General features: G+C 42.2%; 1 protein-coding gene across 1 annotated transcript in view; it reads left to right on the top strand.

Moving 5' to 3' along the window:
• Positions 1–16,094, top strand: part of itga11b (integrin, alpha 11b) — a 259,808-nt gene that overhangs the window by 194,115 nt on the left and 49,599 nt on the right. The gene's annotated exons all lie outside the window — the stretch shown is intronic.

The raw sequence follows: 16,094 nt of genomic DNA, 5'->3' as shown, positions 1-16,094 counted from the left end.
CCCCTATGAGACTCAAATGTTGACAGCTTCTTTCCTAAAACTTTTCCTTTCCTTGTCTGAAATTAACCAGTCTATTATTATCTAGTATTTCCTTACATTTATCGGTTATATTTCTCGCAACTGCTTGACCTTAATTCTTACGGAATCCAGGAGGATTTCCAGAATGGAGGGGAGGATGCTGGCTGTGGTGTTGTGGCGAGCAGGCAGAAAGGTTTCATGTACTCTGCAGAGAATGCTAGTCCTTAGCATGGGAATCCAGAATGAGGATGTAGTATCCTGACTACATTAACTGACACGCACAACATGAGTCCATTTCGATAGTTTATCTCAGAATAATCCAGAATACATCTCACAGCACATCCCCGGTGATACATCTCTCTTTAGGTCATGAATGTTACAGCCTTTTAAACCCATAGTTAATCCTACAGCGCCCCCTAGGGGATTTATGGTAAACCCACAGGATTACTACACTCCTCCACTGTTAAGATAAAAACACATGTAAAGTTAATGCAAAAACACTTAACATACCCATCTTACTTGGCCTAACTTACTGTAACAAATCATGGATTTTAACGAAGCCAAGATTGAGACGTAACAAAAATCATGAATTAAATTAACTCTATCTAGCTAGTACATAAACATCATTGATCAGTACAACAACCCCTTTTTTTTTTTTTTTTTTTTTTTTTTAAATCTAGGAAGCACAGGGTAGACTACCTGTCTTCCGTAAGATCATAAGGCGCATTCTTGCCTTTTCTCCCACATGATCTCACTGCTACTTAACAAAGTCTTTCAGGTATTTAGGTGGCACCTGATCTCTGGTGGATCGGCGCAGCTCAGCTGGAGGGACTGCAGGTGAGTCTGGTCGTCCAGGAACGGGACCCTGTAGATTCACCTGGTCAGGAGGTGGTGGCTCGGTCTCTGGCTGGCATGTAGATGTCTCAGGCTCCTCGTCCGGTACGTGAGCCTCTGGAAGTTCTGGTGCCCTTTCCACAGACAGAGACGACTCAGGATGACGAGCCCTCACCTGGTCAACATGTCTCCTCATGCGTTGGCCATTACCCAGGATGACCGTGTAGGACACAGGGCCTGTTGGTGACTCTACAGTAGCAGGTATCCATTTCGGTCCCAGGCCGTAATTCCTGGCGTACACGGCATCCCCAGGCCTGAATCTTCTCAGCCGAGCAGTTTTGTCATGGTTCTCCTTCTGTTTCATTTGTTTGTGCTCAATCTTGGACTTAATGTCTGGTTTTAACAGGTCAAAGGCAGGCCTCAGCCTTCTGTTCATTAGCATTTCGGCTGGTGATAGCCCAGTCGTTGTCTGTGGTGTAATGCGATAGCTAAATAAGAATCTGGAAACTCGCGCCTCAATGCTGCCCCCTTTCTTTTTCTTCACTCCCTGCTTGAAAGTCTGCACCGCCCGTTCTGCCAGACCGTTGGAGGAGGGATGGAATGGGGCAGATGTTATATGCTGAATTCCATTCTGAGCCATGAAATGGCGGAATTCTGAGCTTGTAAAGCAGCTACCATTGTCTGAGACCAATATCTGTGGAAGACCTTGTGCTGCAAAGCACTGACGTAACTTCTCAATAGTTGTTTGGGTTGTACTGCCATTTGTGGGGTAAACCTCCAACCACTTGGAGTGAGCGTCTATAATTATCAGGAACATTTTCCCTAAGCATGGCCCCGCATAGTCGACATGGATGCGCAACCATGGCCTCTCCGGCCACTCCCACGGGTGCAGTGGTGCATTTGGTGGTGCTTTTCTATTCTCTTGACATTCTTGGCATACACTCACTTCTCTCTCTATGTCCTGGTCCATCCGGGGCCACCACATGTAAGACCTGGCCAGCGCCTTCATGCGCGACATGCCTGGATGTGACTGGTGGAGCGCCTTCAAGAGTGCTGTACGCCCTGGTGGAGGAATCACAATTCGCGCTCCCCAGAGGATACACCCATCTTGCGCATTCAGCTCCTATCGCCTGCTGTAGTATGGCATGAGCTCTGGATCTTTTATCAGTGGCCATCCACTGAGGATGTAGCTATACACTTGAGACAGTGTGGCATCTTTGGATGTCCACTTCCTGACCTGGGCCACATTAAGGGGCATATCATCCATATGATCCACCATCAGCACTCGCTCAGGTGTCTCCTCTTCCTTCAGCAGGGATGGAACTGGCAGCCTGCTGAGCGCATCGGCGTTGCTGTGGAATTTCCCCGGCTTGTAGATGATCTTATATTCGTAGGCTCTGAGAAGAACTGACCATCTCTGGATTCTGGGCGAGAGCATGTGGGGTACAGGTTTCATTTCATGGAAGAGTGTAATCAAAGGCTTATGATCGGTTGTGATGGTAAACTTGCGCCCATATAGGTACTTGTGGAATCTTTGAATGCCAAAAATAACAGCCAATCCCTCTTTGTCTAACTGCGAATACCGTTTCTCTGATGAGCTGAGGGTTCTTGACATGAAACCCAGTGGCCTCTCCGTCCCATCAGGCATCCTGTGTGATAAGACAGCACCCACCCCATAAGGGGATGCATCACACGCCAAAATTAGTTCCCTATCTGCAGAGTAATGAACTAACACATCGGCTGACTGAAGGAGTTCCTTGGACTTATGGAACGCTTCGTCTTGCTTGTTTGTCCACACCCATTTCTCATCTTTTCTGAGCAGCTGGTGCATTGGGGCAAGCAGTGTGGACAGGTTTGGGAGAAAGCGATTATAATAATTTAACAGGCCAAGATAAGCTTTGAGCTCTGTGACATTTGATGGTGTTGGGGCCTCGTTGATGGCTTTGACTTTGGACTTCATTGGGTGCAAACCATGTGCATTCACCTTGTGGCCTAGGTAACCCACCTCGTCCTTCAGGAGCTCACATTTTGACCTCTTCAGACGCAACCCGGCCTCCTCCAAGCGTCCCAACACTGTATTCAAGTTCTTGAGGTGGTCTTGGGCATTTAGGCCCGTGACAAGAATGTCATCCAAATACACAGCCACCATTGGTATGCCCTGCAGCAAACCCTCCATCGTTCTTTGGAAAATGGCCGGGGCGGAGGAAACGCAGAAAGGGAGGCGGTTGTATGTGAAAAGACCCTTGTGCGTGTTCACTGTGAGGTATTTCTTAGAATCCTCATCCATCAGAATCTGGGCGTACGCATGGCTCATATCCAATTTTGAAAACTGTTGGCCTCTCGCCAGGGCTGCGAATAGGTCTTCAATTTTCGGAATTGGGTACTGTTCTAGAAGCGACACTCGATTTATGGTGAGTTTGTAATCACCACACAGTCTAATTGACTCATCTGCCTTCAGTATGGGTACGACGGGACATGCCCAGTCTGAGTGTTTGACAGGTGTGATTACCTCTTCCTTTATCAGGCGGTTTATTTCTGCTTCCACTTTGGGGCGCATGGCGAAAGGAATCTGCCTGGGCCTGAAGTATCTGGGTACAATGTTAATGGTTGCTTTAACTCCCTTTAACGTCCCCAACTCATCCTTAAATACATCTTCATGATGTGCCAGCACCTGCTCCACGGTCAGCCTTTCTCCCCCTGCTACACTCACGTTGTGAATTTCTGCCCAGTTCAACTTTAACAGTTCGAGCCAGCTTCGGCCCAGCAGACTGGGTCCAGTGCCACTCACTACATAGAGAGGCAAGTTCTTCCGTTGGTTTTGATAACTCACTTTAACCTCGGCTACTCCCAGCACCTTTATGTCTTCCCCTGTGTATGTTTTTAGTTTCAGACTAGTTGGCCCCACTTTGGGCTTTTTCTCATTTTCCCACTTTGCCTGGAATTCTACTTCGTTCACTAGTGTAATACTACATCCAGTGTCAACTTCAAATTCCACCTTTTCTCCATGTACCTCCATCTCCACGGTAATTGGTTTTACTTTTGAATGTCTGTCCTGTAGACTGTACATTGAAATAGCTTGCTCTGTCTCATCTGTTGGTTCATCTTCATCATGTACTCTGACATGGTGTGAGTGATTACTCCCACTGGGCGCCCAATTACTGCTGCTGCGGCCCCTTTCCCTTTTATTTTCCTTTTGATCACTTTGTTTTCTTGAATTCCGACATTCTCGCCCAATGTGGCCTATTTTTCCACATGAATAGCATTTTTCCTGCTTGAAACGGCAGGTTGAGGAATCGTGACTGCCATTGCATCTGTAACACGTTTTCCCTTCCCCTCCTGTTCTCCCAGCTGGCCTGAACGCAACGCTGGGATTTCCCCTTCTCTTATGCTATTGCACGCTGTTTTTCCTTGTAGATCCTGCGTATGTTTGTGTGCAGACTCCATAGCTTGGGCGGTTTTTAATGCACTTTCAAACGTGAGGGCGGATTCGGCAAGTAAACATCTCTGTATGGGCTCATCGTTTATCCCACACACTAGTCGGTCCCGCAGCATCTGTGACAGTGACACCCCATAATTACAGTCCTGTGCCAGCTTCCTAAGTTGAGCAACAAACTCGGACACAGACTCGTCCGGCTGCCTCACACGGGAGTTGAATCTGAAACGCTGCACAATCTCGCTGGGTCGGGGGGTTATAATGATCTTTCAGCAACATCACTAGCTCATCAAATGAGCGATCTCCTGGTTTAGCTGGGCTTACTAAATTTTGCATCAGGCTGTATGTTTCAGCGCAAAATGCGCTAATGAGAACGGACTTCTGTTTGTTTGCACCATCAATGCCGTTTGCCGCAAAGAAATGCTGTATGATTTCTATATATTTCTCCCAACTTTGCGTGTTGTGGTCGAATGCCACCAGTGTTCCAATGGTCGCTGCCATAGCTATTCCCTCCCTCGTAATTTCAGGGAATGAAAATTAAAAGGATCTCTCACCAAGGTGTCCAGAATTGTCTTTCTGCGTGGAGTTCTCGTCGCCAATATGTAGTATCCTGACTACATTAACTGACACGCACAACATGGGTCCATTTCGATAGTTTATCTCCAGAACACATCTCACAGCACATCCCCGGTGATACATCTCTCTTTAGGTCATGAATGTTACAGCCTTTTAAACCCATAGTTAATCCTACAGCGCCCCCTAGGGGATTTATGGTAAACCCACAGGATTACTACAGAGGAAAACCATGATGAGATCGGGACTGAGGAACACAGGAAGGTTAGACGCAAGGATCGGCCTAATTTACCACTGGTAAAGTGAGACAATCTGGCAAAGGCTGCTTGCTCCTGCAGCTCCTGAAGACTGATGATGGCAGATGAGGAACAGGTGTGAAAGCAGGAGCAGTCCAGACATCCAGAAAACCTGCTCAGCCCCACCTAAGGGGCCGTTTACACGGAAACGAAAACGGGTTAAAAACGCAAAACCTTTTTGCGGATGCACTAAATCGTTTAGATGGTAACGGCGTTTTGGGGGCATGAAAACGCAAAAAAGTGAAACCGCCCTCCAGAGTGGAATTCTTGAAAACGCTCCACTGTCGCGCCACCGTGTAAAGGATGAAAACGCAAAACTGCGTTTCTCGTCACATAGAAATGACGTGACAAGCATAATAAAGCGCCAGGAAACCGTGGGAAACACATCAGTAGGCTATCAACATGTCCGTCCCTGCGGACTTTCAACTCGCCTTAGGCGCGGTAATTGACGTTCAAGAGTCATTTCATCAGATAACAGCAATGATGAGCGAGAGTGGTAAAGAACAGACCAAAAATATGAACTACGTTCTCGAAATTCTTGAAGTTCATAGAGAGAGCAGGCGAGCTGTGAGTGAGACCTGGGAGGACTTCTCAGTGGTGGGATAACTTCATGAATGGAGTGGTAAACGACCAAGTGTTTACTGCATCGATAAATATGAAACGTCACACACTTTTGCGTTTCCGTATGCACGCAGATTTTCACCCTAAAACGCTCGTCTAAAGGCAAGGCAAGGCATCTTTATTTATATAGCGCATTTCATACCACAGGCAACTCAATGTGCTTTACATAAAGACAAGGCATTTAAAAGAACAGCATAAAGCAGCATAAAAACAAGCAATTTAAAGAGAAAAAAAAAATAGAATAAAAATTAAAGCAATCAAAGAAGAGGGGAAAAAGAAATATATAAACTCAACCATAAGCACACCGAAAGAGAAATGTTTTTAACCTGGATTTAAAAGTGCTTACAGTTAAACGCAGATTTAAAAGTGAAAATGAAACGGTACTTTTGCGTTTTGGTTTCAGATCGTTTCCGTGTAAAGGTAGCCTAAGGTGCCATTTATACTAATCTGTTTCTATATCGTTTCTATCGCGGATGCACTGTCCATTTACATTAAAATACTGGAATACGACTTCATTGGTGGAAGGATTCAAAGACGCCGGAGCCCACGTAAGCATTCGCATACGATGCTGATTTTAGCAGTTGTAAACGGTGAGAAACGAGGATCCGCAGTGCTGAGCTCTAGCTACTGCGGACGTACTCCTCCCTGATTCGCTAGGCTGGTATTGTTGGTCATGTGACTTGAGTGCTGGGAAACTAAAAACAAACAGGCGTGCTTCACTTCAGTTACACACTTCCTTTCTATTCGTGTCATCGAGAAGAATATGGAAATCATGGACAACCACGATCAGCATGGGAGCCTGCTCCATGTCCTACTGCTGGTAGTACGCTGTGCACTACAATACGTCGCAAGGAGGCGCCAGATTCAACAAGCTTTTATGATGAGAACCCAGCCACTGCAGCAACGCAAGCCGTACATGGAGCGCCGCTTTTGGGTTACGGTAGGCGTCCATTGTTCCGTCAACGCAAGCCGTATCCAACGCATTCAGTTCATTTTCAATGAAATCCGGCCGATCGTTGTCGCCGTGCTCGCAAAGCATGCTGGGATTCCGGCACGGCGAGCGGGGGACCGGCGGCACGTCAAAAAGTTGGGCTCGCGGGGTCCCAAGATGGCGCCGTGAGCACACTCTCCGATTCGAGCTCTGCTACCAAAAATTAATTTAACAGTGAATAACTTTTTACAGAGAGCCTGCCTCTAACTGTGGCCTGTTAATGAACATTTCTGTAAACAACAATCGTGGAAACATGCCAAACCTGAGTTTGGAGAAGAGAAAAGTAAGCGATATTAGGGCAGAAGACGTTAGCAACCAAGAAAAAGCTAGCATCAACCGTAATATACTAATTGACAACTACCACGATTACGCGGCCAAAGAAGGAGTGAAAATCAGCATGATGGATGAAGATGACTTTCACGAACTGCCAATTACCCCTTCTAAACCACCACCCAGCAAGAAAGGCAGACAAAACATTGCTGCCGACAACGCCATGGAAATCAACCTAGTTGGTGCGCCTGAATTCGTCTCCTCACTTGCCCAGCTAATTAACGCTCAGTCCGACAAGCTGGAATCACTGATACAAGAAAATAAAACGGTCATTACGGACCTGAAGAAACAAGTCCATCACATTTGTGAGGATATGAATGCAATGAAAGGTAAAGTGGCTCAAGTTGAACAACTTTACCATGAAGGAAAAAAGCGTGCAGGCGCATTGGAAAATCGGATTACAGACCTGGAACGGTATTCTCGTCGCTGGAACCTGCTGCTCAATGGCATCCCGGAGACAGTAGAAAACCAGCATGTACGGATGGAGGTAATTAAAGTCTGTCAAGCCATCTTGCCAGAAGATAAAAAGCGACTGCCAGAAGTGATTGACACTGTCCATCGCCTTGGTACAAAAAATCCGAAGGGGCCCAGAAGCGTCATCAATCAGTTTTCGTCCCGGGTTCACAGGGGTGCTATCTGGGCCGCCGCCAAGAACAACCGGTATCTGCGTGATCATGGGCTGCGATTTGCTGAAGACCTCTGCCAGATCGACAGAGAAAATAGGAAGATGCTGTGGCCAGCAGTGGAAGCTGCCCGTAAGGAAGGAAAAACGACTTTCTTCGTTGGAGGACGCTGCTTTATTGAAAACAAAGAAGTCTTCCCTCCAGCTTGATAAATGAATCTGATAAAACTGATGTGAAGGTACTCAACACGATAACTGAAATGTAGTCCCTCGTTCTAGCGAAAACCAAGGCATTTAAAAAAAACAAAAACATTTTTCTTTGTCTGTTAACTTGTGTCATATTATCAAACTATGCATTTGGCCTTTTGAATTAATGTAAGAAATGACTACGTTCTACAGATGAACACAGAAAACCCACAGTGCTGCATTGTTTTGATTTTATTTTTTATTGTTTTGGACTTGCTTTTTTGTTTCAGAAGAAAACGGAGCCTTTAAATTCTGCTCTACTCAGAATGCACATCCCTGCCAAACCCTAAATGTGTTCTTAGTCCAGTGCATCTAAGAAGTATATGAGAAGTAATTATTTACTATCCAGCTCAACATACAAGCTCAGGAATTGAACTGCTTCTTTTCTCTGTTTTTTGTTTGGGTATGTGCCAAATACTTGCAGCTATGGGCCTCTTTATTTTGGTTTTGACCACAAGTGCCTTAAAAAAAAAAACTTTCTGGACATTTTATGGACACTACATTCCTTCTTGGATACAGGTCGTTTAGGCCATTGGCGTTTAGGCCCCCCTGCAGTCGTTTAGGCCCCCCTGCAGTCGTTTAGGCCAGGCTACCTGAGCAGCTGAAATCTTTATTACTGTACATTCGTTATTATAAGATATAAGTCAGCTCTACTGGTCTGTCTGGGTAGCCTATATATCTATGGTAAATTATTTAATAACCAACTTTAGTGTGGAAACGTTTTTTTTATTTAATAAATGGTGATTTATAAATTCATAAAATTGTGGAAATAATCATCCGCATTGCCACATTCATTGGACAATAATGGTGTAATACAAATTCGGTTAGCTTAACAATGCTAAATCGCGATCATGCTAACGAGCAGAAACGGACATTTTAAAGAGTGCAAATACACACCAGGAGCAAGAAAACACTATCAGAAAGGTAAGTAACATGTACACATTCATTTCACATCAGTATGAACATAACTTACATCGTCAGTGACTGCCGCACCGGTGTAAACATGTCGAGTGGTGAACGTGAAGAAAGGAAGAGGAACTGCACAAACCGTCTTCAAAATGAAACGCCCACTTCAAATAATAACGAATGTACAATAATAAAGATTTCAGCTGCAGGTAGCCTGGCCCAGGGGCGTCTGTAGCTTGAGCAAACATTCGGGGCTGTAGCCCAGACATGAAAATAATTTTTAACGGGGGTCAGGGGGTTTTTCCCCCGGGATTTTTTTTAAAAAAAGGGGGTGTTAAAATGAAAATTTAACACAGTTCATGACCAGCTGCTTAACATGTTGAATGCCGAGCTGTGAATGTTGGCATTCATGTTTTGATAAAATGCCGAGATCCATATATCCAAATGCTGACATTGTGTCTTTGTTAGCCTAATGCACAAGAGAGAGAGAGCGAGCGATTCTGTTGTCAAGAACCTGGGAGCTAATGTGCGCTGTTAGCACTTAAGCACTTCGTGGATACTACTGAAACGTGAAGATTGTGACGACGTGACAAATTTGTTTTGTTTAGATCAACCACTCTCAGAGATCGCATGAAACACCGATGGCGGTGACTTTAGCTCTGTGTTTGGGTAACCCAGCTTGACCGTCAGAGCCCAGTCCGCTGACAGTAGCTAACAACGCGCTGGGGCAGCCTTCAAAACAAAGCCCAAACGTAGCCCGTATTACATTACTGTTGATTGGCATTTAGCAACATAATACTTTACTGCACTACTACAAAACTGTTAGATTTCCCACATACCTTTGAAAAGTGGTCACCGCAGACACGAGCATTTGTAAATTCAGCTCCTCCAGTCTGTAAACGTAGGTTAACTATCCACTTTTTGCGGCGTTGTTCTGTGAGTTTTTTTCCATTTCTCACCTCTATGGGCGATTACCTTAGGTACTCGATAGTAACCCTTTCCCTTCTCTCGGTTAGACCGATTGCTACATCCAAAAACGGCACAAAACTGAGGCATTTTGGGCAAAAAGTGGCAGACAAAACACAGTGTTTTCAATGGGCTCCAGCTCAGGCTGCCCACCACCTGGGTAGAAAAATACGGAAGTGACGTCAAGTGAAACCCTCCTATTAAAGGCACAATGTGCGATTTTTATGTCATTTTGAAGTGTATTGCATACAAAAAACACCTATACATACCATAAGAGTGTGCAGAAATAATCCTACTGGCATGTCCTAACCAAAGTTTATACGCAGCATAGCTGAGTTTTACTGCAGAATTAGCAGGCTAACTGATAGCGCCGGACCGGCAGTTTTTCTGGCCAGGAGGTGGCGATATAGAGTGAAATCAACCTCCGTTCAACCCCAGGCAGGAGAAGAAATCGCTGGTCTGGCGCTGGCGCTGCCCCCGCCCCCGCCGCCCCCACCCCACTCACTCCTCCTCAGAGCAGGTGGAGGACAAAATGAATCAACACATGTCCATATTTGGGCATGTCAGAATCCTGCGGTCTGAGCTGGTTACAAAGTTGCATGATGACAGCAGCGCCGCGGTAGTCTATCACCGCTCAAAGTGTGGTCCCGTGACGGAGCTCTCCTTCTTTTTCTTCTTCTTCGTTCTTCTTCTTCTTATTATTATACATATTTTTCTTTATGTCAGTCCAGAGAGATTCGGGGCTGAAGCCCCGAATGACCAGGTCTCTCGACGCGCATGGCCTGGCCTAAACGACTCCTATGTTGGCCTAAACGACTGCAGGGGGGCCTAAACGCCAATGGCCTAAACGACCTGCTCCCTCTGGCTGTCACACTGTTCAGAACGTTCAGCAGGTGTGGGCACTCTAAGATACAACTTCACAGGTAACATTTTGCACACAGTTACTGATAGTAATGGTCATTTTGTATTACAAGTAATTGACTTTAATAAGGTTATTTTGATTGTCACTAATGTTTATGGCTATAGCACTAAAGCAGAAAATGAGAAACTTTTTGATATCATAGAACAAAAAAATATTAATATGGTTAAACAAGTTCCCAAATGCCTTCCTTTTAATAGGTGGGGATTTTAACGTTGCTCTTGATAATATTTTAGATAGATGGCCATCAAGACAAAACAACAATGAAAGCTACTATTTAAAGCTTTTCATGCAAAGATTTGATCTGATAGATATTTGGAGAGAAAAATTTCCGACTAACAAAGTATACACATGGTCTAATAAAGCGGGATCCTCCCAATCTAGAATTGACTATTGGCTGATGTCCAGGGGTCTAAAAGAAAACGCAACAGCACAAATTATAGCCACACCATTAACAGATCACAAAGCTATACACATCATTATTCCTCTATTCCCTGCTTGTCATAACCGTTCTTCTTATTGGAAGCTGAATAGCTCAATTTTAAATTATGAAGATGTAAAGACTGAAGTTAGTAGACTTATTCAAAAATATTGGAATGAAGCTCAAATTGATGATAAATATTGTAACAAGTGGGAACTTATGAAATTCGAAATTGCCAAATACTATAGAAAATATAGCTCTAATCTAGCCAAACAAAGGAATGCAGAGGAAGACAAGATCATATCCACCATAACCTCCCTCTCTCAAAAGCTCCCGGTTTGTCTTTCTACAAATGAAAAAGAAACGCTCATTGAATATCAGAATAAACTTGACAACCTATATAGACTCAAAGCAAAGGGTGCCTTTATTAGATCGAGACAAAAATGGATGGAGGAAGGGGAGTGAAATTCTGCCTACTTCTTCAGATTGGAAAAATCTCATTCCAAAACTAATTCTATCCAACAACTTAAGATTGATAATACTTTATGTGATGACCCCAAGCTAATTGCTACGTATTGCTCAAAATTCTATAGTAAATTATATACTTCTCAATATTGTGATAAAAGTGCTTCGGCCTTTTTAGATTCTGTTATTGTGAATAATATTAATGATGTAGACAGAGATTTGTGTGATGCTCCTCTGACGTTACGAGAAATAACTGATTCTATAAATAGCCTCAAACATAATAAGTCTCCAGGTGTGGATGGATTCACCTCTGAATTTTACAGAGCATTTGTGGAACAATTAGCCCCATTCTTACAGAAGGTTTTCACAGAAAGCATAGCTAATGAATCACTGCCCCCAACATTAACTCAAGGTTTAATCACACTTATTCCAAAGCCTAAAAAGGATGTATTACTTATCGACAATTGGCGGCCTATTTTCCTTTTAAATAATGATTATAAGGTGCTAGCAATTGCATTTGCCAAAAGGCTCAAACTAATTTTGGATTCTGTTATAGATGAATCACAGTCTGGATTCATGAACAACAGACACATTTCTAATAATATACGATTGGTTTTAGATATGTTAGATTATTCTGATTTAATATCTGAAGACAGTTATGTCCTATTTTTAGATTTCTATAAAGCCTTTGATTCTGTAGAACACCAATTTATTTTTAGTGCTTTAGAAAAGTTTGGTTTTGGGCAGTTTTTTAAACAAGCTATTCGAACACTATATGCAAATAGTAACTGTTCTATTAGATTGAGTTCTGGCACAACCCCACGGTTTGATGTCGAACGTGGAATTCGGCAAATTTGTCACCCAAATTTTAGCCATCCATATTAATTCAAGTACTCTGAAAGGCATTGCAGTGGCAGAAAGGGAAATCGTTATTAGTCAGCTAGCAGACGATACAACCTTGTTCTTAAAAGACTCCTCTCAAGTATCTCATGCTCTTAATATAATTAATGTGTTCTCTAAAGCCTCTGGTCTATACCTAAATGTGAATAAATGTGAATTATTGGCAGTGAAAGACTCAGCTGCTCGCTCAATAGCGAGCATTCCTGTCAAAGATAAGGTAACATATTTAGGAATTTCCATCACTAAAGATCAGAAAGTCAGAAATGACTTGAATTTCATCCCAATCATAGAAAAGGCTAAAAAAAGATTTCATCTATGGCTATTAAGAGATTTATCTTTAAGAGGCAGAACTCTAATAACAAAAGCAGAAGGAATATCTAGACTTACTTATGCGGCCCTTTCATTACATATTGAAAATAAAACCATTAAAGGGATAGATCAGATGTTGTTCAACTTTTTATGGAAGAACAAAATGCATTACATAAAAAAATCTGTTGTCATAAACACATATGAGAATGGGGGACTTCATTTTTTGGACTTTGCTTCTTTGAACAACACCTTTAAAATCAATTGGATTAATCAATTTCTAAAAAACCCAAATTCAATGTGGAACTGTATCTCCAATCATATTTTTTCTAAAATTGGCGGCCTAAAATATATAACATAGAGAAAATTTCTATTTGTCTTTCTAACTTTCATAAACAAGCACTACTTGCATGGTCAATGATATACAAACACAATTTTTCACCACACCGTTACTCCATATGGAATATCAAAGATATACTTTATAAGAACAGATCAATATTCTTAAGGGAGTGGTTCAACAATGATATAATTTGGGTCAAACAACTATTCAATAGCAATGGTAGCTTATTTTCTTATGAGGAGTTCCTTCAATTTTATGGAATACCCGTAACACCAAAACAATTTGCCATCATCTTTGATGCAATCCCACCTGGTGTAATAATGTTATTTAAAAGCAACACAGCTGCCTCTATACTTGATGCTCCCTTCACTGAGGTAACCAACTCACCAGTTGGGAAAATATGTTTTGTCCCTTCTTCTAGCAAAAAGAAAAATTGTAAAATTCGTGCTCTTTTCCAATGTAATATCAGATCTGTTTCTCCTGTAATTTTTCACTGGAATAGTTGTGTAAATGATTTATGCTGCGATAAAATTTGGTCTCTTCCTCAAAAATTCTTTGTGCTTAATAAGGTTAAAGAAGTGTCATTCAAAATTATTCATAGATGTTACCCGGTTAAATCATTCTTTATCAAATTCAAATTTGTTGATCTTGATCTGAAGTGTGCCTTTTGTGACAATCATACTGAGACCATTATTCATCTGTTCTGGAAATGTGAATATACCCGTAAGCTGTGGCAAGATATTTGTAGATTTATTTTAGATCATATATACTGTGATTTTAAGCTCCTTCTGCAAAATATAATTTTTGGTTTTATAAAGAGTGATGCTCCTGCTGAAAAAGAATATTTTTTAATTAATCTCATTTTAATTCTTGCTAAATATTACATCCACAAATGTAAATTTGCCAAAGTGAAACCCAATTTTTATGCTTTCATGATAGAACTCCAGATATATTTTAAGTCAATTTCCTCCTCTAATAATAAGAAAGCTATCAAAACTATAAATCTAGTCTCCCACTTTGAAATTTTTAACTCAGTGTAATCCTCATTGTTCATGTCCCCTGGTATATTCTCTCTCTATATTTTTCTTTCTCTTTCTCTCTCTCTCTTCATTTATTATTTAAACTACTTATGTATGTATTTATTTTGGTATGCTTATTTGTTCTTCATTTATTATTAACGATACTTGTCATGTTTTTGTATCTTGTAAAGCAAAATAAAGTTGTATTTACAAAAAAAAAAAAAAAAGTTGGGCTCGCTCGAAGTTTATGCAAATTAGCCACGGCAGACGGAGTGCGTTACCCAATGACAGTAGACCATGTAGTTTTTTTCCCTTTGTTTATTCACCCCTGAATGTTTCGGGTATTGCTCATGTCATTGCTATTGCGGGCAAAATGAACAGCAGCAGTGGCCAGAATGGCTGTGCTAAAACGATTGTAGGCGAATAAACACACCTAAAACATCAGGCAATTGTGTGAGCATCTCCACTTTTGCAGTAAAGTAATGACCATCAAGGAATAGAGGTTCAATCCAGTGCATCAAATTCTTTCATGGGCAGAGGTGGAGGAGTGGATTAAACGTTATCAATAATTGTGATAGGCATTCATTTCAACAAAAGAACCAAATCACACCCATGGCCATGTTTTCACAAGATGTGTTGTTCACGTTTCATTTTTAAATCAGAGAAAAGGTGCAGGGACAGGTGCTGCAGCGAGAAGGTGTTCTCCTGTGTCGCAGCAGCAGCAGCAGCACAATAGCAGCTCTCCTCGCTCGCAGATCCACATCCATGGTGCAATATGAAATAATGTTCCATTGCTGACGATTTATACACATTAATTTCCCTCCAAAACTCCGAAACTTCGGTTGGTTAAAATCACAAGTTATTTACTTTCCCCCAGAGCCATTCTACCGTATGTTCTATCTACAACTTCGTATACACGCCCACTGTAGTAGCAACACGGCGACACTAGGCATCCAATCCGGCGAGTTAAGTTGACGTGACGGAACAATGGACGCCTACCGTCAGACCGGGAAGAAGCAGCGCATGGTGGGACAATTTCGTGGACCAAGTTGTTGTCGCCGAAGAATAAATAATAAAGAATAAATAATAAAGCATAATAAATAATAAAGCAAGGGCGATCATGTGATGTGATGGCTGATTAGTCATGTGACTAGCGAATCAGCCGATCCCCGTTTCAGAGTAAACAGTTAGGCTTTTATTGAGAGGACAGCAACTTTGTGTGTAAATGTAAATAGTTTGCAAGACGCCGACACGAAGAAATGGTGAAATGAATTAATGTAAACAGAGCCTCAGACTCCGAAACCACAACTAAACAGCACAGCCGAGCATGATCGGGACAATCAACTCATTCACTAACAGAGACTTGAACAAGAAAAATATAATGATAAGCGAGCGAACCACATTTATTGGTTTAATGTTTTTGTTCAGTTAATTTTTTAAAGGGGTTTTTGGGATTCGCCCCTCTTCTGCTTGATGATTTATTTAATTTGGGTGCCATCCACAAAGGCAGGTTAAAGCTCTATCATGCAAAGAGGAGCCATATTTCAACATTATCCACAAATGCTGCCATATTCTCCAGGCCAAAGCTCATTTAAAATCGTGTCAAAGTGGAAAATTGTTCTGTGATCAGATAATTGAAATTCTTTTTGGAAATCATGGATACCCATCCTCCTGAGTAAAGACTATCTGGCTTCTTATCAGTGCTCAGTTCAAAAGCCGGCATCTTTGATGGTATAATAGCTATATTAGTTCCTGTGGAATCTGGAATCATCAGGGCACCATCAATGCTGAAAGGTATGTAAGTTTTAGAGTTGCAAATCCCCCCCATCCACAAAACATCTTGCTCATTCCCCAAAAGTGCACTACAGAGCGCAACAGGAAATCATTC

This window comes from Odontesthes bonariensis, chromosome 7 (assembly GCF_027942865.1).
Source record: "Odontesthes bonariensis isolate fOdoBon6 chromosome 7, fOdoBon6.hap1, whole genome shotgun sequence".
Taxonomy (NCBI): domain Eukaryota; kingdom Metazoa; phylum Chordata; class Actinopteri; order Atheriniformes; family Atherinopsidae; genus Odontesthes; species Odontesthes bonariensis.
The sequence above is the reverse complement of the archived record's forward strand: the minus strand, read 5'-3'. Positions and strand labels throughout refer to the sequence as shown.